Here is a 16,375-nt window from a genome sequence, read left to right as displayed (position 1 = left end):
TTCCTACTCTTAGGGATGCACCGATCCTGAGCTTTGAAGAAGTGCTGTTTAAATGCAGCCCAGCTCTCACAAGCACTCTTGCCTTCTAGCAACCTAGCCCATGAGATACTCCCAAGCAGGTCCCGAAAGAGGTCAAAGTTGGCTCTTCGAAAGTCCAGAGTAGCAATCCTGCTACTAGCCTTACTTCTTCCACCAAGTTCCATCTTGAACTCCACCATCTCATGGTCGCTGCATCCCAAGCTGCCCCCAACCTTCACATCCCTAACAAGCCCATCCCTGTTGGTAAGGACAAGGTCCAGAAGCACCCCCGCCTTGTCGGCTCTTCCACCACCTGCGTCAGAAAATTGTCTTCAGAGCATTGTAGGAACCATTTGGACTGCGTGTGCCTGGCCAAGTTGCTTACCCAACAGATGTCTAGATAATTGAAGTCTCCCATGAGAACCAGCATCTGTGATCGTGAGGCTACTGCCAGCTGCTTGTAGAAGGCCTCATCGACCTCCTCTTCCTAATCTGGTGACCTGTAGTACACCCCCACAAGTGTCCCCCATACCAGCCCACCCCTTAATTCTCACCCACAAGCTCTCCACTTGTCCTTCACCCTCCCCCAGGTGGAGCTGGGTACACTCTAATTGCTACCTCACATAAAGGGCAACCCCACTCCCTCGCTTCCCCAGCCTGTCTTCCCTAAAAAGGACATAGCCCTCCATGACAGCGTTCCAGTCATGCGAGCTCTCCCACCATGTCTCTGTGATTGCAATGAGATCGTGGCCCTGTGACCGAACACAGATCTCGAGCTCATCCTGTTTATTTCCCATGCTCAGCGCATTGGTATACAGGCACTTTAGTGAAGCAGCAGGTGCAGTTACCCCTGGAGGGATGCAAGAAGAAGATTCCAGACAGGGTATCGGGATCATTACCTTCTCTGAGGAGCCCTCAGACAATCCTATGGGACAACTCAGAGGTTTTTCCCTACTATCTTCAACAGTGACAGCAGTGACAACTTCCCCCAGCCCTTCTCTGTCACTTGTATCTCCCCTCCCTTCCCCTGTCAAACCTAGTTTAAAGCCCTGGTAACCAGACCAGACAGCTTGCTCCCCAACACACTTGTGCCCCACTTGCTGAGTTGGAGTCGGTCATCAGCCCATATACCCGGCTTCTCAAAGGACTGCCCAAGATCAAAATACCCAAATCCTTGGTCCAGACACCACCCCCTCAGCCAGTCATTTACCTGTCCTGTTCTCCTCCTTCTTTCTGAGTCCCGGTCACCCAGCGGGAGGACAGCGGACAACGCTACCTGCACCCCTGATCCCTTCAACAACCTTCACAGGGATGCAAAGTCATTTTTAATATTCCTCATTTTTCTAGTTGCAGATTCCCGGGATCCAGCCTGAATGACAACAAGAGGATAGTAGTCCTCTGGTTTAATGATCTGTGGCAGAGCCCTCCTAACACCTCTGACACATGCCCCAGGAATACAGCGCACTTCTCTGGATGGGTTATCTGGGTGACAAATGGGAGCCTCAGTGCCCCTCAGCAAGGAGTCTCTGACCACTAAGACTCTCCGTTCTTTTTTTTGTGGCACTGGTTGTGATGCAGTGCCCTGTCCGGCCCCGATCCCTATGCTCAGTACTTCCCCCAATCTTGACATGCTTCTCAGGGTTGCTTCCCGGGTTCGGACTACTGTCCAGACTCTTAACCTCTTCCTTTTCCTGCCTGAGAGCCTCAAATCTATTACCCAGGGACACCGTGGGGGTTGGTGGCACCGTGGGTGTCAGGGGCAAATGTCTCTTTCTGCTTTGAGCGGAGACCAGGGTCCAGCCCCTTTTCTCTTGTGGGCAGTTAAGCCCTCTGTCCTGCATGTGATCAGCTGGGTCAGCTACTACCCCTTGCAGGGACTTAGGAGGATGCTGCTGGGCATCACCAGGGGCAGGTTGACACCTCCTATCTGTCACCCTCAGAGACTCCCAGGAGCCCCTCAGGCTGCGGATTCCTTGCTGCAGCCCAGCCACCTGCTCGAGGAGTTCCTTAAGCATGGCACACCTGCACCCATGACAGCCCTCTCTTCCCTCAGGACCCAGGTGGGTCTCCAGATTCTGGGGCTCCCCGCAGTCACCTGTCTGGACTGCTAATTCCCCCCTCAGGGGATCCACCTGAGTGCCCACATGAGCCCAGAGAGACAGCATCTCCTCCGTTTGGGTTGCCGCCTCGGACCGGCCACTGCGACGGGTGCCCACCATGGTGAATTCTAGGTGCAACGAGGTGGACGTCGCCGAGGAGAGGAGGGGAAGAGAAAAGAAGGTGGGAAAGGGGGGGGGGGGGGGAGAGGATCCTCCTCGCACTCCTCCCTGCCCCGCCTGAACTGCCCGCGCTAACTGCCAAGCCAGTGCTGTTAGCGCGTCCTGTTGGCGGCGCTCCTGGGTCGCAACGCTCCCTAGGGACTGCTTTTATAGCGTCAGGGAGGGGGTGGGCTGCCGTCACCCCTGGCTCCGCCCTCAGGACGTCAACGCCCGCGGCGGCACAAGCACAGCTCCAGCCTGCTCGGGGGGAAGGGGTCTGGGGCTCTGGCTCTGACCAAGCGGCTCTGTGGCGCGGTATTGGGGGGTTTTAGGGGTTGGCTCCGTTTGTCTCCCTGCCAGGAGCCCTCGCTGCAGCCGATCCGCGCGAGGTCCTCGTTCTTCTCACTATAAACTTTTGAGGGTGCTTTGCACTTACCAGATTTGATTTATTTCTGCCAAACGAGAAACGTTATCTTCTAATCTTTTGTGCTAGCAGAGAAATACCAAGAAATCTGACCCTCTTGGATTCCTTGCTTCACCTGCCTGCTGGGCCCTACTGTTGACAAGCTTGCTTAAATTCCATTTTCTTTGGTTGGGAAAGTAACACATTGCTTATATCAGGGCTGTGACTGAAGTCCAGCACATCAGAGAAGCACAGCAGCGCTGTGAAGCAATCATAGATAAAAACAGGACATATTTGTAAACAGGTTGTGTGAGCCTCTTGGTTTTCATTCACCTGTGGAGAGAGAATGAATGTCTTATAAATAAAGCCAAAGGGGAAGATGCTAAACATCCTGTACTTGCTTAGTAAATGTAGGCATCCAAAAAAGAAATTACTTGCATTTTTTTTGTGTGTTTAGCTCTATATTATTACATCAAAATCACTTTCTGCTGTAGCCTGCAAGGCAAATGAAGGGATATCACCGAAACTGAGGGCAGCTTCTAAAGCAAAATATACTTCTTTCAGCAATAAGGTCCATGGCAACTTGTCAACGTATGCATATATGTGCCAGAGAAATTTTGTTAGTTTGTTTGTATTAGGCAGAATTAACTTCTTTTCCCTACTGTATCTCATTCTCAGTTTCCACATCTTAGACCCTCAGGAAAACAAGGCTGAGAGAGATCTCTCTGAACTGCTTTCTGCTTCTTAATGTTTAGAGTATAAGAGCCCTGTTCCAAAATACCTTACAGGGAACTTGAAACTCAGTCCTAAGTATGTTCTCTGCATGATTCATGAACTGCTTTGAGGTAGTGGATGCTCACCAGATAGTTGTCCTGCAGTGCAGCTCCCCAAAAGAGGATCTAGAGGCAAATATTTGTGAAGTTCCTTCATTTGCCTGGAGTTTGTCTCATTGTTACATTCAGCTGGTCCATGTATTGGTCTGAGATCACAGACCATTTCCAGGGCCACTTCCAGGGCCATTTGTGACCCACCAATCTCCTCTTTAACAGTATGGTTGGGATCACTCTCCTCTCCTGTTTCCATCTCACAGCCAGCTGTCTTGTCTAGACAGTCAGGCTCCAGCTAACAGGCACCACTGCAGAGTAATTTATTTATTTTAGCTGGTTATCTCAGGAGGAGATGAACTGACATAGGAGGTATCAAGAAAGCTGAGGTGACTGGCTCAAACTAAAAACTGAGCTTTCAGCTATTTGCAATTAAGGGAGGTGATTCTTCAAGGTTTTACCTTGTCCCAGAAGCCATCTGAGAAAAGGAAGCTTCTGGAGAAGAAGGGGACAACAAGCAAATGGACAAAAAACATTTTTCAGTGGCTGTCAAAAGCCCAGACTGTAACAAGATGAATCCTTTTTTGTTCTCACTGTTCTATGTTGTTCTTCTACATTCTTCCTCTTCTACCTTCCTGTGGACCTCCTGCATCTTTCCCAGGATCAGTAGAGGGGAATTCATATATTCCTTTCGTGTAGGGGTATTGGTCTTTCTGCTCACAGAAAAGAGATGTTCTCACCTTAGTGTTCATTTACACTGAATTTTGTACTGCTTTTGTTAGGGGGTGATGATGTGGGCTGCAGCTGCCCCATTTTCTATTCTTTTCCTCTTGATTGGATGTAGGAGGGTTCTGTCTGGTCAGAGCAAAATGTCTTGGTATTCCCTTATGCACATTTTCTGATATGTGAAATTCTTGTTGCTGTCATCTAGTGATAAGGAGGAAATACAAATGTTACCCAAAAATCATTTTAAAAGTGTCTCTGTAATAAACTCCACATCATTTTGAATACTAAGGGAATATTGCTTTTGGCTATTCTTTTTAGTGATGTACAAAAAAAAAGTATGATTGTAGCAGAGGGTTCACCATCTCTTCATAACATAAATAATAATGGCCTCTTAATATTTGCATATTACATTGTATTACAGCAGAACCTCTTCTGACATAACATGTAATGTAGATATGAAAAAAATAAATATTGTGATTTAAGTGTTAGAGATTTAAATGTCAACCTTTAGGGAAAATGTTTTTTAAAAGCTGGAAAAAGGCAACAGACCCTTAAATGAAGTGACCTCAAACAAAATTCTTTCTAGAAAAGGAAAAATAAACGTATTTTAAATGTCAAAATAAAAGAAGGGGAATTTATTGTATTTAAAATATTTTTAAGTTATCAAATAAATACAGATATTTGTTATTTTCTATTGTACAGTCTCATAGCTTGTTTGTCGTTTGCAGTTATATCTACATACTGTTAGAGTGGAAAACAAATATTTCTCCCTTATAAGTATTAGTTTGATACAAATAGCCTTCCAGTAAAGTGAAAAAGGCTAGCGAGGATTATAAAACTTTGGTGGTACTCAACTATTCCACATTAGACCAAATGTAAACATCTATAGTGCCTTCTGATCCAGAGTTAGAAATTAAATGTTTTAAAAGTACTTTGCTCCTGGGTTAGTACTTACCTCATGGTCCTTGGAGGGTAGTAAATGGGCCTATTTTCAAGATAAAAAATAGAGCTGGAATTGAGATTGTGTTTGCCTCTCAAGAGGCATGCTTCCTTTCAGTAGTGAATAGACAAGCAACAACTACTTGGTCACTGGCTATTTAAATCTGTAAGGCAGCTTTGCTAGGCTTGTCCCTTTCTATTTGTATGTGACATAGGAGGAAAGGTATTTTAGTAAATAAATAGGCAATTCCACTTGCATGCCACACTGCACTTCATAGACCTTGTCAGCATTAAACATCTCTCAGAACTACATGTTTGAAAACAAGCTAGGAGCTTCATAAATGGAAATCTCTCAACACTTGCACACACATTTACTGTGATAACCAGTGATGGTAGACTGGAGGCTGAGACGCCTTTTCCAGAGTCTCTTTCTGACTGACAGCAAGTCTGTTGCAGCACACAAGCCACTGAAAGCAGAAAGTTGAGGGGGGGTGCTACATGCATGGACTGTCTTTGGAACAGGAGTCTGGGTAAAATCAGAAAAAAGTGAAAGTGAAAGAGACATTGGAATGGTTAGAAGGAGACATTGGAATGATTCAGGAATGATTAATTCACCAAAGGGGCAACACATGTTCAAGATACCAGTTTACAGCAAGTGTTCTTCAGTAACTGTAGCAATTTGCATTTTTGCAGTTTGCTTCCATGGGACAGGATCTCTCTCTTTTCTTCAAAATCAAGCAGAAATCTTTGAAACCTCAGTAATTTTCCTAAGAAGAACTGTTCCTAGTCCAGTTCTGTGTAGGGTGTTGCATTGTAAAATGTGACATGCACACTTATTTGTATATTTTGGAGTTATTGTCTCTTTGTCAAAGATCTTACGGCAAACTGTTGGTTCACAACATATATCTATGTACAATACAAAATACAGCTGTGATATTAATGTTTCATAGTCACAAAGAATGATCCATCCTGAAGATGCAGGTATGCAGGAATCAGACTGTAGATCCCTGTGGCTCTCACTCCACCAGAGAAAGATACACGGCATTTAGGATCTGACTTAGGTAACTATTCTATTTCCTTTGTTAGTTTCATTGAAGTAATGATTCAAGATGTAAAATTAGCAAGATCAGTGGAGATATTAGTAAATGTCAAAAGGGATTGTGTACAACACATTTTCTACCTCTAGGGAGACTGAGAATAAATATCAAAAGTAACACTCCAAGCCCTCCCAGAATAATATGTCTGGTTATGTACTTTTATTTACAGTAGGTAGAAGTCCTGAGACCCAATGACTGTTTTGAGTGTGGACTGTGCAGACAATGGTATTTGTCAGACTCCCTCAACAGTGAATGGAGACAGAACATCCCAAGTATTCAGCTGACCTATTGTAGACAATTATTTTAGGCTGTGATGAATCCCCATATGTTGGTATTCATCCCTTTACTGCTATTTGTGGGCGCTTAGATAACTTGCTTAGACTAGTAGTTTAACTTTTAAATGGTTGCAGATAAGTGACTTGAATCCCATCCAAAGTGAATACTGCAGACCAATTCAACAAGAATGCTCACATCAGCACTTGCTTGCTAATTCTTCCACCAGATGCAGAATGAGACCTCGTTTTATGATACAGCACTCTATAATATATTTGAGAGTTCTTACAATTAGATGCCCCATATGAAGCCTGCAAAACCTTTGCTTTGTCTCTAACTGCATTTCTTGTCAGTTTGTCATAATTTTACTTGCCTATAGCAGTTTATGGTCATAATAAGATATTGACACATTTAACAGCATCTGTTTAAAATTTCATAAATATCATAAATGCCAACCTTTCTATTAAAACAGAAACAGAAAAAAAAGTATAAAAATTCAGCAAGAGGACGATTCTTAATGTTTTAAAAAATAAAATCAGTGTCTTAACCATTGCAATGCATCTGGTAGGGCCAGTAACATATTGCTTTAGCAATCTACTACAAAATAAATAATAACATCCACTTAGGAAAAAAAAATCCAAGTAAAATAAAAAAAAATCCCAAACTGCGAAATTCCAAAATTTTTGAAAAGTCCTAAGACAAAAGGTTTCCAGAATTAATAGAAAAATTGGCTGTCTTCATTTTTCCTACAGAACTTTTCAGTGATGAAAAACCTCTAGAGTTGTCAAAATATTTTTCCCCTCAAAAACTGATCATGTGACAAAAATATACCATTTGTATATAGTGACTACTGTTTAGTACTGTTCTAAGCTAGAATCTTATGATTGTGTACAGAAATAGCTCATTAATACAATCTCTGTATGTACATAATTATGGCTATTATAATGGTGGATTACAAAACTACAGGGATGTTTTTTCTTTTTTTCTCCCTTAGAAATCTAGATGGGTGATGACTTCCTCTGTGAAATCATTTTATAATACACTCCAGGATAAGTTCTGTCTTTCTCTACCACATAACCTAGAAGATGAAGTGATCTGCAACAGAATTTGTAACTATACTATTGATGTATCCATGCAGAGGCCGATCTTAATGACAGCAGGGTTCCTTCAAGAACATGTATGGATCATTTACTTTTACAGTTCTTTCACTTATTAGAAGCTTACAGTCATCATTACAGATGTGCTTTTGAGCAGATGCTTTCACAGTTAACACATTAGCTCCCATGTAAGTGCTGTCTGTTTAGTACAAATGAATTTGGTTTGTCATCTAAACACAGAGAATGCCCACTGATTTAAATAGGGGCAAGTATGTGCTAGCTTTTTAATCCGTTTTTATAAAGAACAGATCTCTAAGAAGATCAGTTACAGAAACAATTAATTATTTTGAAAGTTACCAGGTTTAGAAACTTGTTTCTTAACTGTTTTAAATGGCTTTTTATCTTTTTTAAAAGGCATGTCATATATTGAGGAGACCATTGCTAATATTCTGACAGACAAAATTAGGGAATACATTGTCACGGTTGTGCCATTCCATTTAGCCATAAGACTCTGAAGCGCTATATACTCATAGTCCATGCAAATGTCTTAAGCATCAGGTTATTGTCTTCATCATCATTGTTGCCTATTCTACCCAGTTCTATGCCACTGTGCATAGAGGGATACAGATTTTGGGGACCAGAGAGAGAAAAGGCACAGCTTACTCACTTGGTAAGACAGTTAGAAATAGACTTTTTTTTTTTTTTCCAAGAAATGTAGACATCTCATATTATCTTCTAGACTGCAGTTGAGTAGAAAGAGCATTCACTATGAGCATTTAAAATGATGTATTGGATGCAGTCTTGGGGTGTCAAGTCTCATGTAACACAGCCGGGGGCAGTACATTACAATAGAAAATTATCAATTTACTAATCTACAAACAAAATAAACTTATCAAAATAGAGAAATAAATGAAATGGAGGCTTCAGCTCTTTTAATCTTTTAATCAAAGGCTTAGTGGCAGAATGTTATAATGAAGACCCCACATTATCAAGTCTTTATTACTTGAACGCTAAATTCATTAGTGTTACTATGAAGTTTCATAAATTATTTAAACTAGTCTTGTCAAAATAAATGAACAAAGTACATTCTGTGATATTCTAGCTTTTTTTTTTTTTTTTTTCCTTCCCCTTGTGCTTGCTTATGTGCTTGATAGTTCACAGAATTGGTTGATTCACAGTGGAGACCAGCTTCAATGCCTATTAATGTTAGTGGGAGTCTTACAACTAAGCTTGGTGGGAGTCTGAGTGGGCTCTGAGTGTCCCTGTATCAATGAAAATAAGTCGTGTTCTATTGTTATCGCTAATTAGCCTGCAAGCATTACAGAGCAGGGCCTGTCTATGACTCTGTGATTGTACAGCACTTAACACAATGGGGCCTCCTTTCTGGTTGGAATATCTCCATTAATATAATAGTTCTCTTGTGAATGCAACTATTTTAAATCTCTGGTATGTGCTCAGGGTATTTTTTATTAATTACCTGCTTTTCAAAGGTTCTAATCTGTGCAAGACATTGGATAAATAAAATATGTACTATAAAATCTGTCAAGTAGCTTTTATTAATTACAACATTTTAAAAGCATTTTTAATAACAGTCAAATGGTCGAAGCAGGAAAAAAAATACAACATTTGAGAGGTAATTCAATGTATTTGTTTAATACATATAAACACACATAATTATACACATACATATGTGTTTATGTTTATGCATATGTATATGAAAGTCTTTGGGACAGATTGTATTTTACTACTTGAACAGATGACCAGCTGGCTGTAAGCTCCACCAGAAGTGTTTTGTTGTTGTTGTTGTTCAAACCCACTACAGCAGACACCCCAAAAAGCAAGGAGAAAAGGAGGAAATATTGCATGGCTGAAGGAGTGTAGCAATGAGCCCCTGATACTAACTAGAAAAAGAAAGTTCCTATGATAGCTTTTCTTTTAAGGAAGTATAGTTTTACACTCCTCAAAATGGTGTTCTGCCTAATAGTCACAGTGGCTGGAAACAGCATGTGAATTTTATTACATGAGGCCTGAATGGAAAAGCTCAACTCTGATTCCCGCAGAACACTTGGTACTGCAAACCCTTCAATTTCCGTGGGATTCTTAATAATACTTTAATCCTAAATTCTATAAATAAATAAATAAATAAATAAAAGTAATTCATTTTTGTAAATAATAATAATCTTAGAAAATATTTTCATGAAGAAAACTAAATGGTATCGGTCTATGTGCATCATCTGCATTTTAGCGATGTACAGTACTCTGTTTACTGAACTTATTCTGTTTTGGAATTCCACTGGATAATCATGCACTGAGTGTGAGTACTGAGGAAAAGGTGTTATCCTTAAATTATAATGGCTTTGCTTTGTTTGGTTGGATAAATTCCTATTAGTCTGTGCGTGCATGCGTGTGAGAGAGAACCTGCTAGTACTTTTCTCAGTTCTTTAGTAATCTCAGTTTCAAAGTCTCAGAACAGCCTAGGTGTTTTTTGTCATCAGTAATACAGTAAGTAATGCTGCATAAAATACCTCTATTCTTCATAGTCAACATCCTACTGATGTGAAAGGAGAATGTTCCACCTTCCTTAGGGTTAAATCCTGAACCACCTCACTGTCGCTCCTACACCATCAGAGCATACACATAGCCTCTATCTAACCTGAATAAGCACTTTAGCAACAGATTAATTCACTCCTCATCCCATTTCATGGGGGAAGTAGGACTCTGCAGTCACGAAGTAGTAGATCCAAAAGTAATTATCTCTGTGCCACAAAACGCATTTGCGGGGAGTCTCTTTATGTATCCAAGCCCTTGGAAAATAGAATCACAGCAATATTTTTCCTGCTTTTTATTTGTGTGGCATGGTGAAGGGACAGTTGGTTCCTGAAAGCACTGTTTCAGTTTATTTGAAGACTCAGCCCTGCATTGCTACCTGCCTGGAACACTCTTATCCCAAATTGTAAGAACACAAGACTTATTTCTCATAAAGTTTATATTCTGCAGAAATTGATAAGTAAACCAGAGAAGACTGGCATGGTGTAATGCCACATTCTGGCTCAGTTTGAACCCTTATAGCAGATAAATATGAAATGTCATAACAGATGTCTGTTTAAAATGCAAGGGCTCTGCTTGTGAATCTTATGTAAGGTTCAGCATCGCTTGTTCTCACAGTTGACGGTGAAGTGGGTCTGGCTTCTAGCCCAGGTCTCTCACACAATGATTAACCTGAGACTACATGGCACCATCTGGTAGTGTCTCAGGTAGGAAACATATATAAACGACTGAACAGTTATGCTTTTCTCTCTGTAAGCAGAGTAATATTTGACGAATGGCACCTTTTTCTTTTCCCAAGCAGAACTGCCTTGAATTATTTCACATACAGATAAAGCCTACACTCAGCACTAAACCATCTCCCCAAACCCTGCCTTTCCTTCCTGCCTTTTTAATACTCCTTGTCTCTTTCTTTCTCTTCCTTTCTCCTTCTCTTCCTCCCTCACCCCCACCCTTCTTTTTTTCTCTTTTCCTTTCTCCTTTTTTCCTTCTTTTGATATGTCTTGCACTTTCACTCCATCATTCCTGAGCAGTGATCTTGAGAAATTGGCTTGATTAAACTGGAGATCTTGATCTACCACATTTCCTATTTGTTGTTGTTGTTTTCATATTTATTTATTTATTTATTGGCTGGAGAAGTACTTCTGTAGGAGCTTTTGGTAAGGCAATACATAAAGTAAATAACCAGCTCAGGAAGAGTGACGATTTCCAGGGCTGACACAGTAGCATCACCCCCGCTTCAATCACTTACACAGAAAATCCTGGCTCTTTGGAAATGCCTCATGGCCAGTTTAAATGAATGTTCACTCAAGGAAATAGTATAAAGGGAGCAGAGGGAAATGGAAATGAAAAGAATCATGGGCTTCCATCTTCCTCATCTCTCTCTCTTTCTGATAGTCATATGTTTCAGTGGCTTATGACCAGGAGGATACAGTCCTCTCAGGTCACAGCCCTTCAGTGTTTTAAAAAAACAAAAGCTGAGCCTCTCACCCTCTTTTGTGTTTCTAATGAGCCTGTTTCAGGACACCCCTTCAAAATAATAAAGTGTGAAAGATGAAAAACCTAAAAATGTGAAATATTTCATATATATTTATTATATATTTTATATATATATTTCATATATATAATGCTTCTGTTTCACTGAATCAGAAAAACTGTAGAACAGGCACAGGTAACTGAGTATTTGAGATTTCCTCGATTCAAGGCATCACCTACTTATCCTTGGATGTTCACATCATGGGAAAACAAATCAAAATAAATAAAACAAAAAAAAATTGAAATATTTACAGAGGTATAAGAGATTAAAGAGATTATGAATATGAGTAAAACGATGGAATTAAGAACAGACAGATGTAGTCTGGAAAGCATGAAAAAATTCCCCACACTGATACGTCTGATACTACAACACTCCAAAGGGAAGTTGTAAATGAACCATCAACACTTAAGAAATACTATAATGATCAATTCTTCATTGACAGTGACATGAACTAGGAAGCCCAACAGGGCTTTTCCATCATTGGCTTCCATTATTCTATGGTAAAATTAGAAGGCAAATAAGCAGAACAGTTCATGACAGCCTTATCTTTTATTGCCAGTAGGAGAATGCTTACTGTTACCCAAGCTAATCATACTGCAATATAACTTCAACATTTTATATTGGATATTATTATAGGTACATATCACTATAACATAGTGCTTTCATTTTGAACCCATCATGGTGCTGTAACAGTTTTCTAGACAAACACGTTAAATTTAAAGGGGAAAAAATGAGTGGGAGGTATAGTACTCAATTATATCTACTGTGGCTTCTGTTTTAGGGGTTTTATCGTTAGACTTGTTTTTCATTACTAGTTCACAATAGGAGCTGGGATTTACTTTGTGTGTGTGTCATTTTAGTTTAACGGTCTCCAGGGTTGTTTTCTTTCTTTTTTTTTTTTTTTTTTTAAAGCCCTCAGCTTTTCATATACTATGGTATTTATTTTGTTCGCCTGTTCTTCTGTAGTTTTTAATTTCATTGAAATTAATTGTTACTTTCAAATGTCAATATACTGATGGGATGCTGGGGAAGAAAAGAGTTTTCAGTGGAGTTTCATGAGGTGTGGTGAGACGTACTATATACAAAACATGTCACTATTAAAACAACTTCATTTGAGGTGTTAAAAAGTGACATAACTTTCACATGTGATACTAGAAATCAGGTACACATACATAGAAGAAATAATGCTCTTCACATTGCTTGTTACATTTCTGGGGGCAAATGGATGACTTCATGGGGTAAAAGATATATTCTCTTGGCTGCTGCTTATTTTGATGAAGAAATTTCTCTGAAGTGCCAGAAGTGATTTACTTAAAACAGAAGTTCTTTTTCATCAAGGAATTCATCTACCACTCTGAATACAGATCCAGCTAGCAACAAGACGTGTCTCTGTAAGGATTTAAAATCATTTAGAGACTAGATATCCTGCCTAAAAAAGAGATATATTAATACATACATATGGTTGGCCAAAATCCAAGGTTGGCAGATTGAGGGGCAGAGCACTGAGGTGCTCAAAAATATGAGCTCAGAACTGTAGTTATAACTCTTCTTCCAGACGTACACACATATTACGCCCACATCAGATTTGTCAAGGAGTAAGGACTTTGCAAAAGAAAAGCCTGTGGATTTCTCTGGGCCTCAGAGAATATTATTTCCATCTGAGAAGAACTAAATTTCAGTCTCTCAGTATTTCAATAGGAAAGTTTACTATGAAAGAACAGTAAAATAACATTTCTTGTTAAAATGGATGCAGTAGTATATCATATGTAAAATGACATAAGATCTGATGTTTCATTTTATCTTCTGCTAAATTTCTGTCTCCTACAAAATTATGCCAAAGTGTGTATGCCTGTTGGCTTTGTTAAACCATAAACAAAGGGATAACCTGAAATTCAACTATTTTTTAACTGTAATATAGTACCAGTAGATCTTAATTTCATTTAGATAAATACCAGATTAAAGACATGTCCAAAAGATACATCTATTTCTATGACATCCTTGTTCACCTGGCAATGAATCACCAGTGGATAATGTGAAGGTTACTAGAGGAAACTTCATCTACCTGTAAACAAGCTATGTCCTCTGTTTAATAATCTTTAGGTTGTAACCTGAGGAATTTGACTTTCCTCCATTACCTGAGGAAACCTCTTTTGATGGGTAGCTTCAGTGGCTGGTAAATCTGTATCCTCTGAAGCACTATATGGAAACAACACAGCTTGTACTACCTGTACAAATGAGAGTTTACACCAACAGTCTGAATTGCATTAAAAATGATACACACATCTTATTAATGCCAGTATATGGTACTTTTAATCAATAATTTCAACTAAAAAGTTCATAATGATACCTTATTCTTGTAAAACTGAAGAATGGTCTATTCTGTTCAAAACAGAAGAGGAAGCAAGTTTGTATTAGGGGTCTGATTTAGATGAGAAAGATAGAATCAAAGATTAGTTTGCTTTCCATTTATTTCTATTGATGTATGTCACATGTAGCTACATATACTACTGATAAATAATGCAATGTGAACACAGTCTTGTTGTTGTTACTGGTGAAAGAACTATGCCATCAGAAATTATTGAGGTACATAATTAAACAGTAATAATTTGTTGAGATGATAATGAAGAGTGAATCAGCATCTGAGAGCATTGCAGCACCTCCTCTTCCCATAGTCCTGCAAATATCTGAGCATTTGGTGGATCAAGGCTCAGAAGGTGGAATGCTAAGAGTGTGGGAACAGAAAGAGGCACCACAGCCTGGCTTCATCTTTTATTTATCCAAAATCTGCCTAGAGAGGTGTCAGAAGTATAATGGAGAGGTGTAGAATGCTGGGGAGGAAAAGACCATTACAGAGGTGTAGTGGAGCTGGGTACTAGCACTGGACACAAAACTGTCTGGTCGGAACTGCAGTTGTCATATTATGGACATAGTAGCAAGTCTAATAGTGTTGGCATTATTTAGCCCTGAATTATAAATTATTATATAACATATATATTTAGAACTGTAATATTGCCAAAAGTGAACACATATTTACATATGTAAATGTATATACATTATATATATACACACACATTTGTGGATAAAATTGAGTATTTTTAGATATACTCATCATGTATATATATACACATATGAAAACATACTCCTTTAAGTGGGAAAAATAGGCCTGATATCTATATCAAATAGGAATATTTCTCACTATGCACAGCCATAGCCAGTTTTTTTGATATGATGGGATGGGAATAGAAGTGAAGGGTTATATAGCTGTGATCCATAGCCCTGTATTGTCTCTGTAGTGACAGAATAGCAGTGTATCACAGCATGTTAAAAATCTTACAATGTGCAGAGAGCATTTGAAGAAAACATCAGCTCAGTCTTTCTTTTCAAATGTTACTACTTACAGAAAGTCACCAGTATGATAAGAATTTAAAATCCTATTAGGCAATTCAGATTTTCTTTTCCTATAATTTGACATGAAAGTCTTTTTGTTAGTGACTTTCATATTGTATTAGCTATAAAGAGGGAATGAAGCAGTAGGCTCTGGCTCCTAGCCAAGTCTGAGATGCAGTTCTACCACAATAAATTCCAGAATGAATGGCGGTACTATGCAAATGAGCTATGAACTCAGATGAGCAGACGTGGCATACACAAGCTGATATGAAAGTGCAACATTAACCTCCGATTTCTGCTATTAAAGAATTGCTTAAAATTTGCGGGGCAGAGCATTGGCTCAGAGTTGTTTTTTTATCCTTTAGTCTCATATGCAGACACAAATGCTTCTATAGAAGGTTGGACAATGTCTGTTCTACCTTATTAAGGATCATTCTTACATAAATCCTCTTCCCAATTCACGGATATAATTTCATCTTCCCATTGTAATTTGCTTCAGGAGGCTTACTGTCTAATATTTCTGTTTTCTTAGAAACCTCAAATATTTAGCAGAGCAGTATATCTCAACACCTCTCAATCCCTCTTTGTATCTGGAAGGAGAATAAAATTTGCATTTTTTTCTAAATTAGGCTTCAGAGTGAGGTATTGTCTTTTTAAGGGGTAAATGGAAGGAGATAATCAAAAGATTATGTCTACTTAGTACACCTATCTAGAGAGAGACCTAACTAGAAAAGAAAATCCATATCTAATTAAACTGAAAATTGTAAAATGAATTATAAATGGGAAAAAAAAAGATTTATGTGTACATTTACACATCTAATGTTTAATGAAAACATCTGGTCTTATGGGGATGGTGACTATTTTCCTTTTTTACTGGTATGTGGATTGCAACATGGATAAAAGCTTTCCCCCCTACAGCCTGCAACAGAAATTCAAAGTTTAAATGACACAATGAACAGATTTATGCAATTCAGTTGTGGTGTCACTAAACTTTAACATAAAATTATACTACTGAACGTGAGAAGAGCTCAGAGGAGACAGCAGCCAGAATTTATCCAGTCATCAAGGTACTATACAGATAGTGCTATGAATGCATGATATAGGCCAACTATTGCAAAACCATTTCTTCTTCGTCTGCTTTCAGAAGTAACAGATTTAAAATAGCACTATACAGTGAAGAATTAAAGAAGTATGCACACATAATCAGATTTCCCAAATCCTGTTTTTTAAGGCGTTTGAACTTATTTTCTAGTTGACTGTAAAATGGACTTG

The 16,375-nt window shown here is 39.2% G+C and overlaps 1 long non-coding RNA gene across 1 annotated transcript; it reads right to left on the bottom strand.

Annotated features, from left to right (window-relative positions):
- Positions 1-2,758: 2,758 nt before the first annotated feature.
- Positions 2,759-5,277, bottom strand: LOC121063591. The gene is made up of 3 exons (XR_005816078.1): positions 5,185-5,277; positions 4,244-4,430; positions 2,759-3,012 (listed from the first exon to the last, which is right to left on the bottom strand). It is a non-coding gene; the product is annotated as an uncharacterized LOC121063591 (long non-coding RNA).
- Positions 5,278-16,375: the final 11,098 nt, after the last annotated feature.

This window comes from Cygnus olor, chromosome 1 (genome assembly GCF_009769625.2).
Source record: "Cygnus olor isolate bCygOlo1 chromosome 1, bCygOlo1.pri.v2, whole genome shotgun sequence".
Lineage (NCBI taxonomy): Eukaryota > Metazoa > Chordata > Aves > Anseriformes > Anatidae > Cygnus > Cygnus olor.
Note: the sequence above shows the minus strand (reverse complement) of the source record. Positions and strands in the feature narration are given on the sequence as shown.